This window comes from Moschus berezovskii, chromosome 15 (assembly GCF_049115385.1).
Source record: "Moschus berezovskii isolate FMDL1 chromosome 15, NW_MosBer_1.0, whole genome shotgun sequence".
NCBI lineage: Eukaryota > Metazoa > Chordata > Mammalia > Artiodactyla > Moschidae > Moschus > Moschus berezovskii.
Window position 1 is genome coordinate 32,617,632 of NC_142474.1, and position 16,386 is coordinate 32,634,017.

Sequence of the window (16,386 nt, forward strand, 5' to 3'; positions counted from 1 at the left end):
AGGAGAAGGTGGGATGAATTGAGAGAGTAGCACTGAATATACATTACCATATGTAAAATTAGATAGCCAGTGGAAATTTGCTGCATGACAGAGGGAGCTCCAATCTGGTGTTTTGTGGCAAAGGTGGGAGGGAGGTTTGAGAGGGAGGTACATATTTATACCTATGGCTGATTCATATTGATATATGACAGAAACCAATACAATACTGTAAAGCAACTATCCTCTAATTATAAAAAAAATAAAAAATAAACCAGATAGTCACCATCAAAAGATTACTTTGAATTAAAGAAAATCAGGTATTTCAAGTTAATGAAGTTAGCACTTCTTTCTGTATGGGATGATGCAAGAGTCTGGGCTCACTGAAATCATTCATTTGATATGCACCTTAAGCATCTGGCCAGAATCTCAGTTTTTTTCCATACTGAATCCCTTAAAGGTGCACATTTACAGTTGATTTAGTGGCTGATGGCTTGATGGATGCAACATTATTTGTTTACTGATATGGCAGGTGACTTTCTTTGCCAACACTGGGAGGAAGCTGCTCTTTTGTCTAAGTAATGCATCTTTTTGGCTGGATCCCTCTTTCTGCTTCAGTTTTTTTTTTCTAAATTTTTATTAGGAGTACAGTAGATTTATAATGGTTTGTTAGTTTCTGTTGTATAGCATAGTGAGACAGTTATACATAAACATATATCCAGTCATTTTTAGATTCTTGTCCCATATAGGTCATTACGGAGTATTGAGTAGAGTTTTCTGTGCTATAAGGTAGGTCCTTATTATCTATTTTATATATAGTATTGTGTATGTGTCAATCCCAATCTCCCAGTTTATCCCTTCCACTTCCTATTCTCCTCTGGTAACCATAGTTTAGAAGCTAAAGGCAAAGGACAAAAGGAAAGATATACCCATCTGAATGCAGAGTTCCAAAGAATAGCAAGGAGAGATAAGAAAGCCTTCCTCAGTGATCAATGCAAAGAAATAGAGGAAAACAATAGAATGGGAAAGACTCGATCTCTCTTCAAGAAAATTACAGATACCAAGGGAACATTTCATGCAAAGATGGGCTCAATAAAGGACAGAAATGGTATGGACCTAACATAAGCAGAAGATATTAAGAAGAGGTGGCAAGAATACACAGAAGAACTGTACAAAAAAAATCTTCATGACCCAGATAACCACAATGGTGTGATCACTCACCTAGAGCCAGACGTCCTGGAATGTGAAGTCAAATGGGCCTTAGGAAGCATCACGATGAACAAAGCTAGTGGAGGTGATGGAATTCCAGTTGAGTTATTTCAAATCCTAAAGGATGATGCTATGAAAGTGCTGCACTCTACATGCTAACAAATTTGGAAAACTCAGCAGTGGACATAGGACTGGAAAACATCAGTTTTCATTCCAATCTCAAAGAAAGGCAATGCCAAAGAATGTTCAAACTACTGAATAACTGCACTCATCTCACATGCTAGCAAAGTAATGCTCAAAATTCTCCAAGCCAGGCTTCATGAACCATGAACTTCCAGATTTTCAAGCTGAATTTAGAAATGGCAGAGGAACCAGAGATCAAATTGCCAACATCCATTGGATCATCAAAAAAGGAAGAGAGTTCCAGAAAAACATCTACTTCTGCTTTATTGACTATGTCAAAGCATTTGTGTGGATCACAACAAACTGTGGAAAATTCTAAAAGAGATGGGAATACCAGACCACCTTACCTGTCTCCTGAGAAATCTGTATGCAGATCAAGAAGCAACAGTTAGAACCGGACATGGAAAAATGGACTGGTGTCAAATTGGAAAAGGAGTACGCAAAGTCTGTATACTGTCACCCAACTTATTTAACTTGTATGCAGAGTATATCATGTGAAATTCTGGGCTGGGTGAAGCACAAGCTGGAATGAAGATTGTCAGGAGAAATATCAATAACCTCAGAAATAAAGATGACACCACCCTTATGGCAGGAAGCAAAGAATTAAGAGTCTCTTGATGAAGGTGAAAGAAGAGAGTGAAAAAGTTGGCTTAAAACTCAACATTCAAAAAACTAAGATCATAGCATCTGTCCCATCACTTCATGGCAAATAGATGGGGAAACAATGGAAACAGTGACAGACTTTAATTTTGGGGCTCCAAAATCACTGCAGATGGTAATTGCAGCCATGAAATTAAAAGACACATATTCCTTGGAGGGAAAGTTATGACCAACCTAGAAAGCATATTAAAAAGCAGAGACATTACTTTGTTGACAATGTCTGTCTAGTCAAAGCTATGGTTTTTCCAGTAGTCATGTATGGATGTGAAAGTTGGACCACAAAGGAGGCTGAGCGCTGAAGAATTGGTGCTTTTGAACTGTGGTGTTGGAGAAGACTCTTGAGAGTCCCTTGGACTGCAAGGAGATCAAACCAGTCTATCCTAAAGGAAATCAATACTGAATATTTATTGGAAGGACTGATGCTGAAGATGAAACTCCAATACTTTGGCCACCTGAAGTGAAGAGCTGACTCATTGGAAAAGACCCTGTTGCTGGGAAAGATTGAAGGTGGGAGGAGAAGGGGATGAAAGAGGATGAGATGGTTGGATGGCATTACCGACTCGATGGACATGAGTTTGAGCAAATTCTGGGAGATGGTGAAGGACAGGGAAGCCTGGCGTGCTGCAGTCCATGGGGTCACAAAGAGTCAGACATGACTGAGTGGCTGAACTGAACCATAGTTTGTTTTATACATCTGTGACTCTATCTCTTTTTTAAAAATAAGTTCATTTGTAACAGTTATTTAGATTCCACATAAAAGCAATATCATATATTTGTCTTTCTCTGTTTGACTTACTTCACTCAGTAAGACAATCTCTAGGCACATCCATGTTGCTGCAAATGGCATTATTTCATTCTTTTTTGTGGTCGAGTAATATTCCATTGTGTATACGTACCACATTTTTTTTAATCTATTCTTCTGTCTGTACAAACACACTTTGTTTGAGCAGTGTGATTTCAGGGATCTGGAGTGAGGGGTGCTAAGTGAAACAGAAAAATCCAACACAAGAAAGCATGATCAAGTTGGCAACCACTAAAGGGTGATTTCTTAATCCTACCCATCTTTTTGAGAGGCACATGTACTGTGTCTTAGAACTGTAGCTATGGAGCTAAAAGGTGGGAAAAAAAGTTCATTGGTTTTCATTCTCCATTGGTCAAAGTTTACCTCAAAGAGTATTAAGTCCATGGCACTTCTGGTTTGTGCATGGCTAGGTGCCAAGCACATTTCCACAGTAGCTCATACTGCAGCATCAAAGAGAAGCCAGGAGTAGGTTCCAGGCTGTACCTGTTTGAAGCTGGGTTTCGCCTGTGAATAACTGACCCAGGCAACAACTGCTAAATTAAGAGACAAGTTTTCCCTAGAGGATCTGGAGTTACACACAGAGTATCTGATACAAACTGTGAAAAGGGAGAGGGGCAGGAGAGAAGGTGGAAATAAATCAGGAAAGTTTGAATGCTAACTGACCATCCAGTTCATTTCAGTTCAGTTGCTTAGTCGTGTCTGGCTCTTTGCAACCTCATGAACCACAGCACGTCAGGCCTCCCTGTCCATCACCAACTCCCAGAGTCCACCCAAACCCACGTCCATTGAGTCGGTAATGCCATCCAACCATCTCATCCTCTGTCATCCCCTTCTCCTCCTGCCCTCAATATTTCCCAACATCAGGGTCTTTTCCAATGAGTCAGCTCTTCACATCAGGTGGCCAAAGTACTGAAGTTTCAGCTTCAACATCAGTCCTTCCAATGAACACCCAGGACTGGTCTCCTTTAGGATGGACTGGTTGGATCTCCTTGCAGTCCAAGGGACTTTCAAGAGTCTTCTCCAACACCACAGTTCAAAAGCATCAATTCTTCGACGATCAGCTTTCTCCACAGTCCAACTCTCACATCCATACATGACCACTGGAAAAACCATAGCTTTGACTAGACGGACCTTTGTTGATAAAGTAATGTCTCTGCTTTTTAATATGCTGTCTAGGTTGGTCCTAACTTTCCTTCCAAGGAGTAAGTGTCTATTGGGTGATAGTAAAAAATTGAAAGAAGATTGACCATGAGTTATATGCTGGTTTTAAAGATGTCCACTGATTTTTTCATATTCCTCTCTTCAAAAGGTAGAACTTTTGATGAACCTATTTGCAGGGCAGAAATAGAGATGCAGACCTAGAGCATGGTCTTGTGGAGAGGGTAGGATGAGCTGAGAGTAGCATTGATATAAACCACCACCATGTGCAAAATAGATAGCTAATGGGAAGCTACGATATAATACAGGGAGCTCAGTCTGCTGCTCCGTGATGAACTAAGGGTTGGGATGGGGGTGGGTAGGAGAGAGGCTCAAGAAGGAGGGGATAAATATATGTATATCAGCTGATTAGTGATGTTGTACAGCAGAAACCAACACAACATTGTAAAGCACTTATCCTCCAACTAAAATTGGATTTTCCTGGTGGCTCAGATGGTAAAGAGTCTGCCTGCAGTGTGGGAGACCTGGGTTCAATCCCTGGGTCAGGAAGATCTCCAGAGAAGGAAATGGCAACCCATTCCGGTATTCTTATCTGGAGAATCCCATGGACAGAGGAGACTGGCAGTCTACAGTCTATGGGGTTGCAAAGAGTTGGACACGACTGAGCAACTTCACTTTTCTTTTTTTCCCAATTAAAATAAAAGGTAGAACCTAATCACCTCCCTCCACCCCCCCTTGGATGTCTGTGGGATTTATTGACTCATTTCTAATGAATATAATGTCATAGAAGTAATCTTGTGTGTCTTCCAAGACTACATCATAAAAGTATTGCAGCTTCTACCTTGCTGTTTCTCAGACTGTTAATTCTGGGGAAAGCCAGCCACCGTGCCATTAGGACACACTAGCAGCTCTATGGAGAGGCCCAGGCCAAAATAAACTTGGTGCTTCCTACTAACACCTTACCAGCCATAGGTATGAGCCACCTTAAAATAGATCCTTTAGCCACAGTTGAAGTTTCAGATGACTGCAGCCCTGGCCAATAATTGCAGCCTCATGACAGAGTCTGAGCCAGAACCACCCAGTTAAGTCATTCCTGAAACCCTAACCCACAGAAATTGTGTGAGAAAAGGCATGTTTATTATTGTTTTAATATTCTAGCTTGCTGAGTAATTTGCTGCACAGCAATGATTATTAACTAAAACAAGTTAATAATTGTTGAGACTGGGTGTTGAGTTTGTTGTACTATTCTATTTTTGTGTACATTTGTTATTTCTATGACACTTCATATTAACATGACAAAAGTTAAATATTGAATCCTTACATTGCATCATCAAATAATTACTTTCCAGGTGTGTTAAAGACTGTTTGTAAAAAGCAAAAATGCCTAGTAAATTATCATCTTTGTTACTTTAAGATAGGAAAGGATTTCTTAAACAAGACTTAAAAAGCAAAGACTAGCAAGGTTGGTAAATTAATCTACACTAAAAATAAGGACTATTTATTGAGCGATACCATTAAGAAAGTGAAGAGTTGACCAAAATTCTGGAAAATGATATTTGTCACACATTCAATGAAAAAAAAATTAGAGTCTAAATATGTAAATCAATAATAAATAGAAAAATTAATAGAAAAATGGGCAAAGGATATGAAGATACAATTCACAAAAGGAGAGACCTAAGTGACCAATTAACAAATAAAAGATTGATCAACCAGTATCTACAACTCTGTTTTGGTCACCACAATAATTAACATCCCTTCCACTAATAGCCCTCAAAGGTTGACTGCAGTTGGTGTATAAATACCCTCAAATATTCAAGCCCTCTTGCCTCCTTGGAGTTTGTGTCCTACACCATTTCTCAGAGTTTCCCTTGAAACTAGCACTCTATGCTAACTTTCCTTCCCTTCCTTGTCTGACTTCCCCACACCCATAACTGCTTTCTAGGATTACATCCCACAGAAACCTTGAATACTTGTCTCAGGGCTTTCTTTTGAGGAAACCTGAAGTAACATAAAATTGTTCAAGCTCCTTGCCAGCATGGAGCAAAGTCTGACCCCTGGTAACTCTGTGAGGAATTTTCCCCGCATGAAAAAAACTTTTAGACTCCCTTGAAATGTACATGGAAGAAAGGGCCCTGATGGTTTCAAAAGAGGCCTGAAGGTGAGGAAGCCCAGACCATGGCTTAGGCCTAGACTTCAAAGGTGACCCATGGAGCTCTTGCAGTTCTCTGTCCTCTTTGAACCTTGTCCAGAATCCATGCCCTTGGCTCTGACTTGCTGGTGTTCACAGTTGAACTCTCCCTGTTACTTGAGTCATTTTTGATACGCTGATCTGGCTTCAGCCTGTTTAACTTGGTAAACACCACAATCTGGGCAATACCTTTTGTCACAGGCCAGGCTTTTGGTCAACTGGCTTTGCATAAGGGTTACCTGCCACTCCTCCCTGACCTTGGGGTTCTTGCCACAGTTACAGTACAAGTGAATGCAAGAACCACTTCACTGTTAGGAAGTCTGCATCGCTGCCAATGCCTTCTCAGATGATGGGAGCTACTGCCAGAGGCTCAGCAGCAACATGAAATGGGGATCTCTGTGTAGGCATCCAAGGCTTTGATCACAACTCTGGCAGTAATCTGTATTAGGGCCTTGGGCAAGCTCTAGAAACAGAGATGGCATTTCTAGTGGCACCAGGACAGTGAATTTTGATGAGAGTCAGCTTGGAGAGGAGAAGGGTTCTCTAAGACCAGGAAATAAGGAAATGAACATCTTCCATGGGTTTGCCATATTGTCTCAATGCTAATATTGTCTGTTATGGCATTGGTTGTATGCAGGGGGCTTCCAAACTCTTTTTGCCTCTTTTAGTTTCTTTTGCCACGTGATAAATTACCCCCAAATTTAGGGGGTTACGACAACAATTTACTATTCTCATGGGTCCTGTGGGTCAGAAATCTGAGGGCAACTTGACTAGGCAATCCTGGTTTAGGGTCTTTCAAGAGGTCAGTTAGGATGTTGGCCAGGGCTGCCACCGTCTGAAGCCTTGACTGGGGCTAAAAGATCAACTTCCAAGTTGACTCACACACATATCTGGCAAGTTCGTGCTGGCTCTTGATGTGAGGCCTCAATTCCTCACCATCTGAGCCTTCCCATGGGCTGTTTGAGTGACCTTGTGATGTGAGGACTGGCTTTTTCCAAAGCAAGTGAAGAGAGAAAGAGAAGGGTTGTGGGGAGAGAGAGGGGGAGAGAGGGGTTCTGACTATCCTTTGTATGGTCACATCCTACCACATTCTATTTGTTAGAAGTGAGTCACTAAAATCTGGCCTACATTCTAGAGAGAGGAACTAAACTCCAACTTAAAAAGATAAAGGGAGTATCAAAGAATTTGTGGATAGTTTTTTTATAAAGCATCACATTACTTTTAGTTGAATAGCTAACTATAACTTGGATTATAAGTTCTTTTCCAGCTTCTGTTTCTGACCAGCTAAGTCCATTTTTCTATTCTTTCCTTATGTAATCTAAGATACAAATCATCAGTTAAGAATAAAATATGGTCAACTCTTATTACTTTAATTAATCATTAGAACACTTCAGTTTAGTTTTCAGTTCAGTTCAGTCGCTCAGTCGTGTCCGATTCTTTGCGACCTCATGAGTCACAGCACGCCAGGCCTCCCTGTCCATCACCAACTCCTGGAGTTCACTCAAACTCACCTCCATCCAGTCAGTGATGCCATTCAGCCATCTCATTCTCTGTCGTCCCCTTCTCCTCCCGCCCCCAATCACTCCTAGCATCAGACTCTTTTCCAGTGAGTCAACTTGTTGCATGAGGTGGCCAAAGTATTGGAACTTCAGCTTTAGCATCAGTCCCTCCAATGAACATCCAGGATTGATCTCCTTTAGAATGGACTGGTTGGATCTCCCTGCAGTCCAAGGGACTCTCAAGCGTCTTCTCCAGCACCACAGTTCAAAAGCATCAATTCTTCGGCGCTCAGCTTTCTTCATAGTCCAAATCTCACATCCATATATGACCACAGGAAAAACCACAGCCTTGACTAGACGGACCTTGGTAGGCAAAGTAATGTCTCTGCTTTTTAATATGCTATCTAGGTTTGTCATAACTTTCTTTCCAAGGAGTATGTGTCTTTGAATTTCATGGCTGCAATCAGCATCTGCAGTGATTTTGGAGCCCCCCAAAATAAAGTCTGACACTGTTTCCACTGTTTCCCCTTACCTGCCCTTATTAGGAGGAAATCTGGTGTCTTCCTCTAGAATCTCTCTTTTTCACTGAGTTACCCAAGGGACCTAGGGTTTATTCAGTCTAAAGTGGCCAGTCCAGCTTTCAAACAAGTCAGAGTTTTTCATCCAACTTGTGGAAAGTAGGATGTCTAGAGAGGACACTGATTGAGAAGCCATCCCACTCATCTCCAGGGAGGTGGCACAAGGGAATACTTTCAGCTGTGAAGGTCATGAAAATACATTGCTTGGAGCTTCTGCTGTGTGGAGTGTAACTGGCAGCCCAGCTACCATGTTCTGGCTCCACCACCACCCTGGTGCTAATGGAGTCCTTGTACTATGAGATTCAGGACTACTCCAATCAGCACCTTTGCCTTCAGCACTCCCCATCGGATCAGACAAGGCTTTCTTGCAACTGCCTGCGGTCTGAGACTCTTCTTAACCAACCCTTCCTTCCCCCTTCCTTCACAGCTGTCAGAGTTTTATTCCAATCTGAATCCTCTCCTTGCCTTTTCTTGCTGCCTTGCTCGTTATCTTTTACAGGTGTTTCCCCTAATAGTCTCTTTCACTGTTCTGGAATCTGTTTCTTGGTAGGGTTCTAGGCATTCATAGTGCTCGAGCTCTATGGCTTTCCCACTGGCTTGTGGGAGCAGATTCTGTGCATGGTTTCCCAGCACCACTTTCAGTGACATTATGTTAGTAGCCTGAAATATGTCATGATGGGAGTATTTACCCCGTCGGAATCAACAAATGCTAAACCTGAAGGCTTTTTCCCCCTAGCAAGCTGGTTGTTAAACATTCATCAGTACATCTTCTGTACTAAACAGAAACGTGAACATATGTTCATCAAGAGACTTGTGTGAGATTCCTACTCTGTTCATCACAGAGAAATGAAAAAAAAATGAGCTACTATATACAGCAATGCAGGTGAGACTCACAAACATAATGCTAAGTGAAAGACAGTCACAAAAGAGTCCATATTGTAGCATTACATTTACATAAAGTAAAAAACTAGCAAAACTAATCTATAGTGTAAGAAGTCAGGTGAGGGACTTCTCTAGAGGTCCAATGGTGAGAACTTGGCACTTTGACTGCTGGGGCTGGGGCTCAATCCCTGGTCAGGGAACTAAGATCCTGCAAGTCAAGTGGTGTGGCCTGAAAAGAAAAAAAAAAAATATATATATATATATATATATATTAGTTCAGTTCAGTTCAGTCGCTCAGTCGTGTCCGACTCTCCGCGACCCCATGAATCACAGCACGCCAGGCCTCCCTGTCCATCACCAACTCCCGGAGTACACTCAAACTCATGTCCACAGAGTCGGTGATGCCATCCAGCCATCTCATTCTCTGTCGTCCCTTTCTCCTCCCGCCCCCAATCCTTCCCAGCATCAGAGTCTTTTCCAGTGAGTCAACTCGTCGTATGAGGTGGCCAAAGTATTGCAGTTTCAGCTTTAGCATCAGTCCCTCCAATGAACATCCAGGATTGATCTCCTTTAGAATGGACTGGTTGGATCTCCTTGCAGTATAAGGGACTCTCAAGAGTCTTCTCCAACACCACAGTTCAAAAGCATCGATTCTTCGGCGATCAGCTTTCTTCACAGTCCAACTCTCACATCCATACATGACCACGGGAAAAACCATTGCCTTGACTAGACGGACCTTGGATATATATATATATATATATCTGTAGCCACCTAATTAGCTATTCTATGAAGCAGGGAATTTTTTTTTTTAGGTAATTAATTTATTTTTTATTGGAGGCAAATTATTTTACAATATTATATTGGTTGGTTTTGCCATACATTGATATGAATTTGCCCTGGGTTTACATAAGTTCCCCCTCCTGAACCCCCCTCCCACCTCCCTCCTCCCTTTATCCTCCCTCTGGGTCATCCCCGCATGCCAGCCCCGAGCATCCTATAACATGCATTGACCCTGAACTAGTGATTCGTTTCACATATGACAACATACGTGTTTCAATGCCATTCTCCCAAATCATCCCACCCTCACCCTCTCCCACAGAGTCCCAAAGACTGTTCTATACATCTGTGTCTCTTTTGCTGTCTTGTATACAGGGTTATCATTTGCATCTTTCTAAATTCCATATATATGTGTTAGTATACTGTATTGGTGTTTTTCTTTCTGGCTTACTTCACTCTGTATAATAGGCTCCAGTTTCATCCACCTCATTAGAACTGATTCAAATGTATTCTTTTTAATGGCTGAATAATACTCCATTGTGTATATGTACCAAAGCTTTCTTATCCATTCGTCTGCAGATGGACATCTAGGTTGCTTCCATGTCCTGGCTATTATAAACAGTGCTGCAATGAACATTGGAGTACACGTGTCTCTTTCAATTCTGGTTTCCTCGGTATGTATGCCCAGGAGTGCGATTGCTGGATCATATGGCAGTTCTATTTCCAATTTTTTAAGGAATCTCCACACTGTTCTCCATAGTGGCTGTACTAGTTTGCATTCCCACCAACAGTGTAAGAGGGTTCCTTTCTCTCCACATCCTCTCCAGCATTTATTGCATGTAGACTTTTGGATAGCAGCCATTCTGACTGGTGTGAAATGGTATCTCATTGTGGTTTTGATTTGCATCTCTCTGATTATGAGGGATGTTGAGCATTTTTTCATGTGTTTGTTAGCCATCTTTATGTCTTCTTTGGAGAAATGTCTGTTTAGTTCTTTGGCCCATTTTTTGATTGGGTCATTTATTTTTCTGGAATTGAGCTGCAGGAGCTGCTTGTATAATTTGGAGATTAATCCTTTATCAGTTGCTTCATTTGCTATTATTTTCTCCCATTCTGAAGGCTGTCTTTTCACCTTACTTATAGCTTCCTTTGCTGTGCAGAAGCTTTTGATTTTAATTAGGTCCCATTTGTTTATTTTTGCTTTTATTTCCAATATTCTGGGAGGTGGGTCATGAAGGATCCTGCTATGATTTATGTCGGAGAGTGTTTTGCCTACGTTCTCCTCTAGGAGTTTTATAGTTTCTGGTCTTACATTTAGCTCTCTAATCCATTTTGAGTTTATTTTGGTGTATGGTGTTAGGAAGTGTTCTAGTTTCATTCTTTTACAAGTGGCTGACCAGTTTTTCCAGCACCACTTGTTAAAGAGACTGTCTTTTCTCCATTTTATATTCTTGCCTCCTTTGTCAAAGATAGGGTGTCCATAGGTTCGTGGATTTATCTCGGCTTTCTATTTTGTTCCATTGATCTATATTTCTGTCTTTATGCCAGTACCATACTGTCTTGATGACTGTGGCTTTGTAGTAGAGCCTGAAGTCCGGCAGGTTAATTCCCCCAGTTCCATTTTTCTTCCTCAAGATTGCTTTGGCTATTCGAGGTTTTTTGTATTTCCATACAAATTGTGAGATTATTTGTTTTAGTTCTGTGAAAAATATTGTTGGCAGCTTGATAGGGATTGCATTGAATGTATAAATTACTTTGGGTAGTATACTCATTTTTACAATATTTATTCTTCCAATCCATGAACATGGTATATTTCTCCATCTATTCGTGTCCTCTTTGATTGCTTTCAGTAGTGTTTTATAGTTTTCTATGTACAAGTCTTTTGTTTCCTTAGGTAGATATATTCCTAAGTATTTAATTCTTTTCGTTGCAACAGTGAATGGAATAGTTTCCTTAATTTCTCTTTCTATTTTCTCATTATTAGTGTATAGGAATGCAAGGGATTTCTGTGTGTTGATTTTATATCCTGCAACGTTACTGTAATCATTGATTAGCTCTAGTAGTTTTCTGGTAGAGTCTCTAGGGTTTTCTGTGTAGAGGATCATGTCCTCAGCGAACAGTGAAAGTTTTACTTCTTCTTTTCCAATTTGTATTCCTTTTATGTCTTTTTCTGCTCTGATTGCTGTAGCCAAAACTTCCAGAACTATGTTGAATAGTAGTGGTGAGAGTGGGCACCCTTGTCTTGTTCCTGACTTTAGGGGAAATGCTTTCAGTTTTTCACCATTGAGGATAATGTTTGCTGTGGGTTTGTCATATATAGCTTTTATTATGTTGAGGTATGTCCCTTCTATTCCCACTTTCTGGAGGGTTTTTATCATAAATGGATGTTGAATTTTGTCGAAGGCTTTCTCTGCATCTATTGAGATAATCATATGATTTTTATTTTTCAGTTTGTTAATGTGGTGTATTACGTTGACTGATTTGCGGATATTGAAGAATCCTTGCATTCCTGGGATAAAGCCCATTTGGTCATGATGTATGATCTTCTTAATATGCTGTTGGATTCTGATTGCTAGAATTTTGTTAAGGATTTTTGCATCTATGTTCATCAGTGATATTGGCCTGTAGTTTTCTTTTTTTGTGGGGTCTTTACCAGGTTTTGGGATTAGCGTGATGGTGGCCTCATAGAATGAGTTTGGAAGTTTCCCTTCCTCAGCAATTTTCTGGAAGAGTTTGAGTAGAATAGGTGTTAGCTCTTCTCTAAATTTTTGGTAGAATTCAGCTGTGAAGCCGTCTGGACCTGGGCTTTTGTTTGCTGGGAGATTTTTTATTACAGTTTCAATTTCCGTGCTTGTGATGGGTCTGTTCAGATTTTCTATTTCTTCCTGGCTCAGTTTTGGAAAGTTGTATTTTTCTAGGAATTTGTCCATTTCTTCCAGGTTATTCATTTTATTGCCATATAATTCCTGATAGTATTCTCTAATAATCCTTTGTATTTCTGTGTTGTCAGTTGTGATCTCTCCATTTTCATTTCTAATTTTATTGATTTGGTTCTTCTCCCTTTGTTTCTTGATAAGTCTGGCTAGTGGTTTGTCAATTTTATTTACCTTCTCAAAGAACCAGCTTTTGGCTTTGTTGATTTTTGCTATAGTCTCTTTTGTTTCTTTTGCATTTATCTCGAAGCAGGGAATTTTTAAACACAACTTTAAAATTGTTTAACTATGGTTTAAAAAACACATGTCATAAAATTTATCATCTTAACTGGTTTTTAAAACTATATTTATTTATTTATTTTTGGCTGTATCAGGTCTCAGTTGTAGCACACAGGCTTCTTTCTAATTGAGGTATGCCATCTCAGTAATTGCAGTGTGTGGGCTTAGTTGCCCCACAGCATGGGATCTTAGTTCCTGACCAGGGATTGAACCTGTGTCCACTGCATTGAAAAGTAGATTCTTAACCACTAGACCACCAGGGAAGTTCCTCTTTATATTTCTAAGTATACAGTTCAGTAGTGTTAAGTAGGTTCATATTGTTGTCCAGAACTTTTTCATCTTGCAAAACTCAAACTCTATTAAATAACCAGGGCCCACTTTCTCCTCCCCACAGCTACCTCACATAAGAGGAATCATACATGATTGTGGCTGACTTATTTCACTTAACATAATGTCTTCAAGATTCATCCACGTTGTAGCATATGTCAGAATTTCTGTCCTCTTTAAGGCTGACTATTATTTCATTGTACTTATTTACCACATTTTATTTATCCACTCATCCATTGATGGATGCTTGGATTGCTTCTATCTTTTCAGCTATTGTACAAAAATAATGTTGCAGTGAACATGAGTGTACAAATATCTCTTCAAGATCCTGCTTTCAATTATTTTGCATGTATATTTACATATATATCAATAACCTCAGATATGCAGATGACACCACCCTTATGGCAGAAAGTGAAGAAGAACTTAAAGGCCTCTTGATGAAAGTGAAAGAGGAGAGTGAAAAGGTTGGCTTGAAGCTCAACATTCAGAAAACGAAGATCATGGCATGTGGTCCCATCACTTCATGGGAAATAGATGGGGAAACAGGGGAAACAGTGTCAGACTTTATTTTTTTGGGCTCCAAAATCACTGCAGATGCTGATTGCAGCCATGAAATTAAAAGACGCTTACTCCTTGGAAGGAAAGTTATGACCAACCTAGATAGCATATTAAAAAGCAGAGACATTACTTTGCCTACCAAGGTCCGTCTAGTCGAGCCTATGGTTTTTCCCGTGGTCATGTATGGATGTGAGAGTTGGACTATGAAGAAAGCTGAGCACCGAAGAATTGATGCTTTTGAACTGTGGTGCTGGAGAAGACGCTTGAGAGTCCCTTGGACTGCAGGGAGATCCAACCAGTCCATTCTAAAGGAGATCAATCCTGGGTGTTCATTGGAAGGACTGATGCTAAAGCTGAAACTCCAATACTTTGACCACCTCATGCGAAGAGTTGACTCACTGGAAAAGAGTCTGATGCTAGGAGGGATTGGGGGCGGGAGGAGAAGGGGACGACAGAGAATGAGATGGCTGTATGGCATCACCGACTCGATGGACATGAGTTTGAGTGAACTCCGGGAGTTGGTGATGGACAGGAGGCCTGGTGTGCTGTGATTCATGGGGTCGCAAAGAGTCGGACACGACTGAGCGACTGAACTGAACTGATATACATACACACCCACAAATGATATTGCTGGCCAGTATGCTAATTCTGTTTTTAATGTTTCCAGGAACTGCCAAACCATTCACCATAACTGCTGTATCATTTTACACTCATGTTAATGGTGCACAAAGGTTCCAATTTCTCCATATTCTTGTCATTTATTATTTTCTGTATTTTGTTTGTTTGATAGTAGCCATTCTAATGGATGTGAGGATTTTCTTTTATATGTTTTTTCACTGCTGCCTCCCCAGAGCTTAGATCAATCTTTAGTTCATAGGAGCCACTCAATAAATACTAGCTACATAAATGAATAAATTGAATGAGTTGATTTCATGTATAGTGCTGAACAATGGTGCCCCATAAGATTTGTCCACATTCTTGCTCAAGAACTCATGAATGTTAGTGTATTTTGAAAAGGGTCCTTGTAGACTAAATTAATTAAGGATTTTGAAATAATAATATCATTCTGGAATTCCTAGGTGGGCCCTAGGTCTAATAACAATGGTACTTATAAAAGATACACACAGGAGAAGAGAATACAGAGGAGAAGGCAATGTGATGACGAAAACTGGAGTGATGTAGCCTCAAACCAAGGAGGACAAGGAATGCCAATAGCCACCAGAAGCTAAAACAGTCAAGGAAGGATTCTCCCCTAAAGTCTCCAGAGGGAATGCAGCCCTGCTGAAACCCAGAAATGTGAGGGAATAGATTCCTGTTGCTTTTGCTACCAAGTTTTTGATGATTTGTTATAGCACTCATAGAAAACTAATACAGGTTGTTACCTATAATTCTGAGAAGTTTTATCAAAAAGGGTAGCTTCAGGAGTGGGGTGGGAGGAGGAAAAGAACAGGTGAGGGAGATTAAGAAAGAAAACCTTGCAGTTACAAAATAAATGCCACAGGCATGAAATGCAAATAAATAGAGGAAAACAATAGAACAGGAAAGATTAGAGATCTCTTCAAGAAAATTAGAGATACCAAGGGAACAGTTCATGCAAAGATGGGAACGATAAAGGACAGAAATATTAACGACCAAACAGAAACAGAAGAAATAAAGAAGAAGTGGCAAGAATATACAGAACTGCACAAAAAAGATCTTAATGACCGAGATAACCATGATGGTCTGGTCACTCATCTAGAGCCAGACATCCTGAGTGTGAAGTCAAGTGGAAGCACTTACTAAGAATGAAGCTAGTAGAGGTGATGGAATTCCAGTTGAGCTATTTAAAATCCTAAAAGATGATGCTGTTAAAGTTCTGCACTCAATATATCAACAAATTTGAAAAACTCAGCAGTGGCCACAGTTGGTGGCCATGAATGGTGACTGTACCCTTGAAATTGAAAGACACTTGCTCTTTGAAAGAAAAGCGATGACCAACCTAGACAGCATATTAAAAAGCAGAGACATCACTTTGCCGACAAAGGTCCGAATAGTCAAGGCTATGATTTTTCCAGTAGTCATGTATGGATATGAGTTGGACCATAAAGAAGGCTGAGCACCAAAGAATTGATGCTTTTGAACTGTGGTGTTGGAGAAGACTCTTGAGAGTCCCTTGGACTGTAAGGAGATCAAACCAGTCAATCCTAAAGGAAATCAGTTCTGAATATTCATTGGAGGGACTGATCCTTAAGCTGAAGCTTTAGTACTTTGGCCACCTGATGTGAAGAGCTGACTCATTGCAAAAGACCCTGATGCTGGGAAAGATTGAGGGCAAGAGGAGACGAGGTGACAGAGGATGACATGGTTGGATGGCATCATCGACTCAATGAACATGAGT